The sequence below is a fragment of the Hipposideros armiger genome, unplaced genomic scaffold (assembly GCF_001890085.2).
Source record: "Hipposideros armiger isolate ML-2016 unplaced genomic scaffold, ASM189008v1 scaffold_887, whole genome shotgun sequence".
In the NCBI taxonomy this organism is placed as follows: Eukaryota; Metazoa; Chordata; class Mammalia; order Chiroptera; family Hipposideridae; genus Hipposideros; species Hipposideros armiger.
Window position 1 is genome coordinate 475,862 of NW_017732237.1, and position 9,133 is coordinate 484,994.

Sequence of the window (9,133 nt, forward strand, 5' to 3'; positions counted from 1 at the left end):
TTCTGATTGGGTGTTTTCTGCTATCTTATCTGCTAAATCACTGATTAGAGCCTCTGCTTCATCTAATCTGGTTTTGATTCCTTCTAATGTATTCTTCATTTTAGTCATTGTATTCTTTATTTCTGACTGGTTCTTTTTTTGTTTTATATCTCTATTTTTATGTTTCCTATCTCTTCATTGAAGTTCTTCCTGAGATCACTGAGCATCCTAATTACCAGTGTTTGGAACCCTATGTCTGGTAGATTGCTTGTCTCCATTTTATTTAGTTCTTTTTCTGGAGCTTTGTCCTGTTCTTTATTTAGGATGTTTCTTTGTCTCCCCATTTTGCCTGCCTCCCTGTGTTTGTTTCTATGTATTACGTAGGGCTGCTGTGTGTAATGATCTTAGTAGAGTAGCCTTATATAGTAGGTGTCCTGTGGAACCCAGTGGTGCAGGCTCCCTTGTCACCAGAGCCAGGTTCTTCAGGTGTGCCCATTGTGTCTGTCCTCTGGTAGTAACTGAGGTTTGGTTGCTATCTATACATCATTAGGAGAGATTGATCCTCAGGCTGATTGGTTGAGAGGACTGACCATGATTACAGTGGAGCAGCTGTTGTCCAGGGGCTGAGCCTACAGAGCAGGGTTCTCTTTAGTGGGGCTCTGGTGCCTGCCCAGTTTACTCTTGGTTGTATCATCTTTGGAGGTGGCAGGGTGATGCTGGGCTTGGTCCAAAGCTTACCACTGGGTATGCCAGCCCTGGGGCCTTCTAAGAGGGGATTCACTGCAAGCCAAGTTTAGCTGCAGCCTGTGCCCTGCCCAGGGCCATGTGGTATAAACCACAAAGCAATCTGCCACAAACCAGATGGCTGCCACCCACACTGGGCTTAGAAGGGCCCCGAGAAGACAATCTGTGAGCCAAGGCTGATTGCCACTAATGCCGAGCTTAGGGCTGCTCAGCCAGATGTATGGGACATACCGAAGTCAGATGCTACTTGTCTGGGTTTTGTGAACCTTTGAGAGATTTTATGAAAGTCTGCAGCATGAACTAAGACACGTTATTTGTACAGAAAAGCCATAGAAGCTGCTTGGGTGTGCCCCAAAGTTGGGTGGGTTGGGGTCTCAGGGAATCATTAGGGCAGAGCAGATGTAAGGTATTAGCCATTTCTTTTTACAAATGAAGAAACCATGCACATTGGCAACGACCTCAATATCATTGCCCAGAGATATTTCACAGGTTCTATTAACTTTAATAAAAAATAATTATTTAAGATTTACTGCACTCTGTTTTCTTCAACTTTCAGGATGCTGAACAGTAATTGATATTAGCTGGGCATGTTTACAATGAATATGAAGATTTGTGTTTTAGTATTCTCAAGGGAATATGTTTTCCATCAAGGTCTCTAGAATTTTGGAATTCCCTAGTGCTTCTGGCTGTGTCAGAAAACTGAGTAGGGTTGAATTTAAATGCCTGTGGTGAGACCCATATGTTTATTATGCTTTTGCCGGGTTGACGTAGGAAGCTGAACAAAAGCAAGGGAGATCTTTCCATTATTGATGACTTTTAGGCCCTTAGCCACATTCTATGAGGCACAGAAATAAATAAATGAGATATTTATTAAAATATTTAAACTATCAATATTGTATGAATGAAGATGAAAGGAATGACATGGTATGAATAGGCTCACATTGGACAGAATTATCATGTTAAAATTTTCCAAGAAAAACTGACAGTTTTTGAAATTCATTAATAACTTATAGAATGTGTTATTTTCTTTAAGCGTTCATAAGTTTTCAGTTTGGATAGATAAAAAAGTGCACAGATGTCAGAGTGAGCATTTATATATTAAAAATATCAGCAAGGAAAACAAGGGAATTATCATGCATTTTACTATTTCTAATAAATTTACACTTGTAAACTTCTACACACAAACTGAGGTTTCTAATTTAGGTTTTAACAGCATCCTTTTAACATTTGAACACACAAGATACCTGAATTGTTGAGTAAGAATCTTGATTCAAAATTTCCTTTAGGAGTTGGCACACTTTTTCTGTAAAGGGTAAGATAGTAAATATTTTAGGTTTTGCAGACCATGTATGTTCTCAATTACATATCCTTCTTTGATCTCTTGCAAAACCTCTTAAAGATATAAAGATGATTTTTAGCTCAGGGCCATGCCAAAGCATGCCAGTAGTAAAATTTGACCCATGGGTTTAAACTGCTTGCTGATCCCTGGTCTAAATTTACATATATATATATATTTTTTTTTTTTCCAGCTGCCAAAGATTATAACAGACATAATTTGTTTATATGGGCTATTAGCGGTTTTTAAATTTTTGCTTAAGGAATTGTCTGAATGTAACCAAGTGCATTCAGTGGCAAAAATTCTAAAATGCACACCATTGCTGATCTCATTGCCAAAATCACTCCCAAACTAATGGTTTTATTAGTATGTTAGGGCTGTATAAAATGAAAGCCTGAATTCAAGTTTAGAAAATACATAATAAATGTTTATCAACCTATTGGCTTTCTTGTATAGGTAAATCTCACCTGTTTAAAAGTATAACAAGTCAATATCTAACTGAATATGGGAATGGTAATAGTACAGGGGTTTCCTACTTATTATGTATGTGTTTGTGTGTGTATGTGCATGTGTGTATGCATATGTTTATGTGTGATTACATCATGAAGCTGCTATAACAATTGCTAGTTAACCTACAATAATAATTATTGGTATATCCAATGTTGTTTGCAAAAGGAATAAGCCTGATCTGAGATGGGCAAATGTACTGTGGCTTATTTTACTCACCTCATTATAATTAGTGTTTAGCAGAGTGTCTGGCACTGAGGATACTAAGTAATATTCCAAAAATGAATAGAAAGATGTTCCGATCATCGAACTGTTGATATCAGTGAGGCCTTAGCGGTAGAAAGAAAATCAGGCCTGAAGTAATAAAGGCACTAAACAAAATTAGGATAAGATTCAGACTCAGGAAAGAAGGCAGTGACTGCTTTAGAACAGGCAGGGGGTGAGTCATGGTAGAAAAAGTCTCAATGTGGCAACTCAAACATGATAACACAGGAGAATCGAGCTAAATCCAAACCTTTGTGTCTCTTGAATGAGCAGAGTTGGTTTCAGAAAATGCCTTGAGTTGAAACTACCAGTGGGAATCTGGTGGTCTCTCTGACAAAGAACATCTTTGATTTGCAGCAGGCAGCCCAGAGTCTGACACCTAGCAGTTGTTAACTACTTAACTTTAAAGAAATAACTACAGTGGAAAGTTAGTTGAGTAGATCATTAATGTTGTATTTTTAAAAATTTATTTAAATTTATAACATATTATATAGTTTTTAGGAAATGATTATGAATATATTGGGACTCATGATGACTAACAGTTTAGTTAGTACATTATCACTTCCCTTCTATGATGATTTCCAGGTATTAATTTAGTTACTTGTTAATTACTCATCATGGATTTGATATTTGTTCTTTGGGGTTTAAGATTCATATCAGTACAAATGGAGAACACTTTTCTCCCTTTCTTATAAAAGTATAGTAAATATGTGAGAAGAAAATAAAATTTAAAGGCGATATCATATATTATGGACAATAGTAAAATATGTGGTTTCTGCAATAATAAATCAGTATGAAATCAAACATATTTAACACTTTTATTTTACAGACAGGACAAGTTTAGGTGATTTTTTTATTCTTTCAAAACTAGGAATTAGGAAATTGATCATAAATGGAGTAATAACTTTAGCAGAAAATGTCTAAACAACTCTGTAGTGCTGTTAGCAATGAACAGTGAGTAACAGAAAACAGCTGAGTTGCTCTTTTATGTCTCCTGATTTTTCTGAATTCCCAGCCAGCCAGATAATCACAGTATTTCACACAGCTCTTAGCATATCATAGAAATCCAATAAATAGATTTGAATTGATATGCTACGGAAGCAAGATCTTGGGTGAAATTTCAGACACCTATGTTATAGTGGTATACTAATCAGATCACACAGCAAATTGTCAAGTTTTCAAGAAAGATGCAAGAGTTTATTGAACAATTAAATTGTAAGAACTTAAACTAAATTAAATTATACTAAAACAAAAGTAATAAACACTCAGAACTTATCACTTCTGAATCATTTTATTACATTGTAATACCTCTGATCCTGAGGCTGTCTGTTGTTCCTGATTGGTGGAAATACTATATAATAATATATTTTTCATATCTCTTTCCATTTCTGCATTCAGTGATGTTACTTTATAGCATGAAATGTGCCAATGTGGAAATACTTACACCAGAGAAATTAACAAATGCTATAAACCAGAGGTATTTCCCCCTAGAAAACCAATTGTTAAACATTTACCAGGATATCAATCTTCATCAAAACAACATTTTTTTTTCCTATTTATAAGATGTCCATATAACTGAGACCTGTGTTGGAAAGAGAGAACTTGATCCAAAAGATTACAAGATGAAAACACGTGACATGTTCATGCAGATTTACTCATTAAAATAGGTCTTCTAAATTAAATAAAAACAGAAAAGCAAACATTTTACTTAAAAAGATAGTCTGAAATGGCCATTAGGAAGCTTAGTTAAGGTAGATCAATTAATATCTAATTGCTTCTAAATAGCAGATAGGCAAGCTATTACAATCTATGTGTAGATGAGGGATATTCACAGAAGTTCAACTTTTTCTCTGCCTTGAAAACGTCAAGCATATGTTTTTCATTGTGACCCCGCAGTGACCACTGTATTAGCAATTATGCAACATGCTATCAGTGACATGAGCAAACTTTCAGAATGCCAAGTTGATTTCAAGCACTTGATACATTCAGTAATAACCAAGGCTGGGGATTATGGCCGCCTCTGAGCAACCTCTGGGCCTCCCTTACTTCACAGGGAAAGAAACAACTTTGGAAGAGTGGCTGGCACTCACCTCAAAGGAAAATTTATTCAGGATTAATTTCAAGGTTAGTTTCTGAATGTTTCTCTGTTAACCATTGGGCTTGTATGAACATGACAAATGAAAGAGAAATTAAATAAGTAATAATTCCATTTACAAAATCCAGAAATACAGATATTTATGTGTCTATGTGAATATATTTGCATACATGCTCGATAAAGATCCCAGAGGCATTTCCCACCAAATAGTGGCAGTAATTGTGTCTGGGTGCTGTTATGTTTGGTAATTTTATTTTCTTCCTTTTATCTTAAAATACACTATTTAAAATTCTTACAATTAGCATGCATTATTTTTTATAAAAGAAAACAAATTAAAATTAATAGAAATTCTGGAGACTCAAACATTTGTGCACAATTTCTTTAATTTGAATATGAAGAAGTTAGGTTGATCCTAATTTCCTGACAAATACAGAATTTAAAGCAAGAAGCCAAATTTGCTCTCTTTCAAATGCAGTAAAAATTTTTGGCTTAAAAAAACTAAGTGGGAAACAATTAGGTACAATATATTTATACTGATATAATACTGTTCTTTTTGCAATTTAAGGCAGTATAAAATGCCAGTTAAAAGCCTGCACTCCAACAAGTGCCAGCAGAGTCAGCTTTAAATCTCCACTATATCATTTACTGTGCAATTTTCAGGCAACTTATTTAACCTTTCTCCTCCTTGTTTACTCAAGCATAACGTAGAGATAATAAAATCTGTCTTGGAGAAATTTCATGAAGATTAAATATAAAAATATGTCAAGCATGTGATTAGCAATCAATAAATAATAGCTTGAAATATCACTAAACGAGGCAAAGGTATTTCAGAAATATGTCTGAGCAGATGTAAATGGAACTCAGATATTCAGTCTTGAAATTCTGTTCTAACATTAGAGCAAATTACTTTCCCGTTAGAAAATTAAATGTTCAGACCTCTTATAGTCAGAATGATAGGCACGATACATGTGTTAAATATAAACTGAAGTAAATTATGCTCCCTGGATATTTGTATAATCTTTGTTGCCCTTATTTCTGTTTCTGTATTGTTTCTATCCTTATGAACCAGCAGGGAGCAACGTTGCAGATGTTGTTCCAGCTGCTGTTGCTTCGGGCATTAACTTGTGTGACTCTTGATAAATGGAGCCGAGAATCCATTTCTGTTTTTCCACAATGGGATTGCATGGCAAACTTTTATTTTATTTTACAGTATATGAACCTGAGTGTTGCTTAGATTTGTTTTAACTTAGTGCTTTCTTCAAATGTGGCTGAAGTCCAATTCAATATGATGAGTACATAGAGTCATCAAATATTTACTGAGACACTAGTATGTGTTGGGTATTATTCCTGGAACTAAGTGTCAATGAACAAGGCAACATGTATATTTTATGAAGTTTATTGTTTAGTTCTGGGGTAGATAATCATAATAAATAAGAGATTATAAATATATGTTAGGAGGTGAGAAGTACTTGGGAAAATAATGAAATGTAAGAGAAATTGTGCAAGTTACGATTTATATATGCTTCAAGCCTTTGCACAAATATCACCTCAATGTCGCCTCCCCTGACTACCCAACTCCAATTCTCCTAACCTTGCTTTATGTTTATCACAGCAATTATTTATATTATTGCTATTCATTGTCTTTCATCTTCCTCCCATTTGAATGTAAACTCCAGGAGTGCAGGGATTACTGTTTGTTTTGGCCTTTGTTTTATTCTTACTTTAGCAAAACCACTAGGAATTGGTTCCGTGATGTGGCAGAAAATCTTGATAACTGATCAAGGAGAAGACGATGAAAAACCATTCTAAGGAATTTCACATTTGTTGTACGGGCATTGTGAGCTCCAGAGCACATAGCATAATCTTTAGAATGAGCATGTCACTCTGCGAAAGTATGCGGGGTAGATGGGAGCGGGGAGAGGCTGGAGGCTCTGGGAAATGGTGATTGCCTTTTCTAGGTAGTGGCAAGAAGGCTGTACAAAATGTGAGGGAAATAAGAAATGGACAGGACTTGTCAATAGAAAATTGAGAGAGAAAAAGAAGTTATAAGGACTTTCAAGCTTCAAGTTTGAATGACTAGATGAATAGTGATGCCTTTTCATTGACAGTGGGATAAGAAAACGGTAGGAGGGACACGTTTGAGAATATATGTTCAGTTGAACCATTCTGAGTTTGAGTAAATACATGAGATACTCAAGTAGAGCAAATGAACATTCTTAAAATCAAGACTGGCTTCTTAGCGGTATCAGCACTGGAACTGTAGCTTTGGGAATCATGAACATATTGGTAATAGTTGAAGATCAAATTATAGCTGAAAAATATAATGATGTTTTATATGCTAAGGGAAAAGCAAATAAAAGGGGATTTTGTTTTTAAGGCAGGGTGAAATCCCATTGATAGAACAATGCAGACCCCAAATAAAAGAACTCTCTACCTCTGAAATAGACCAGAAGGATATAATGATGCGTACCCCTATTCCTCCTAAAGTAGCTATAGGAAACTTCCTTTTCCTTTTCTGCACTTGGCCTAGGTACATGTCTTCCTAATATTGTTCTTATAAATAAGCTAAACTTCCTTCTTGCATTACCCTCTCATGTCCATCGTACTATGGATTGGACAGTGCTGCATTCTGCTACAAATCAACTAAAGACCTGAGCTGAAGGTACACTTGATTCACAGTAGGGGAGCCTACCTCTCACTGTCTACCAAATGCCTGAAACTGCCTCTTAAGGGCCCAGGTCACCGTTACTCTTCCAAAGACTTGTAATCTGATGTCTTCTCAGTAGAAATTACTCCATGGCAGGTTGTAAATCAATGATTTGGATTCTCTCTTCTAAATTGTAAATCTCTCAGGAGTAAAAAGCATGTATGACAACAGAGGGTTTTCCATTAACTTCTGTGTCCTTCTTCTGCACTCTTCTGAAAAATTCACCTATATAATCTATCCTCTTAGTTTTTATAACTGAGCTAATGAATGCACCTTGAGGAAATCACACAGATGTGTTCATAGGTTCATCATATATGTACTGAATTTTTTACTGGAGCCTTATTACTGATGGGAAAGGATTTTGCATGTTTTTCATTTGTTTTTTTTTTCACATTTTGTACAACGGCTAAATTGCTAGTAAATTTCTTTGGTGGTTTCTGGAAGCCCAAACTCCAATACCACTTACTCCTCCTAATTCAGCACAACTCAATCTTCTTACTTCACAGAGGAAATAGAAGCCATAAATTCCTTGAATGTCTTGCCCACTACTGACATATATCTTTCATTCTGGTTGATAATACAGTAGTAAAATGTATCTTATTCTTGTATTAAGCTATTTTTAAGTAAATGCCATCAATAATACTCTAATATTGGTATCTCACAAATTTTCTACCTCATTCCTTTTCCTAATTATTTCCCTTATCCCTGTCTTTCCAATTCTGTAATACATAGCATACAACATTTTTTTTCTTGACTCCCCTTTCTCCATCTTTATTTTTTCCTCATTGTATTTTCCTCCCTTATAAAAGTTGTCTATCTTCTTTGACTTCACCTCTGAACACCAAGCTCTCTTCAACGCACTCCATCTATTATGGTTTCTAATATCCAGTAAAATTGTCTTCCGTTGACAGACCCAATGGAAAAAAAAAAGTCTGTTATCTTATTTCACATTTCTTCTGTAGCACTTGATACTTTTATGTAAATTTTACCTTTTGAAATAAAATTCTGCAATGGCTGCTGGTATGTTATGCACTCCCTTTTTGTTTGTTTGCTTCTCCTGTCTATACTTCCTCTTTCTTGATATCCTTCTGTTATGTGATGAATATTTCCCAAAGTTCCATTTTTAGGTCTTTTCTCATTCTTTGAGAATAACTGGTTTTCTCACCGTTACATTCAAATATCTGTCACCTATATACTGACCAATTGGAATCTAAAACTTCAGCTCAGATTATTCTCTTGGACTTGATATTAGAATATTCAGCTGCTCATTTTTCCCATCAAATCTTCATTTGGCTTTTCTAAGACATTTAAAACAGATTATATTCTAAACAAAACTCATCATCTCTCTCTTCTACCCATAAGATATTTGTGTCTTCTTTTTATTCCTTACCTCAGAGAAAGACACCACAACCCCAAACTGGAAGTAATTCTAAACACTTCCATTTTATTGTGTCTCATGTACAGGTTGTCAACAAGTTCTTTCTATTCTGTCTGAACCTTA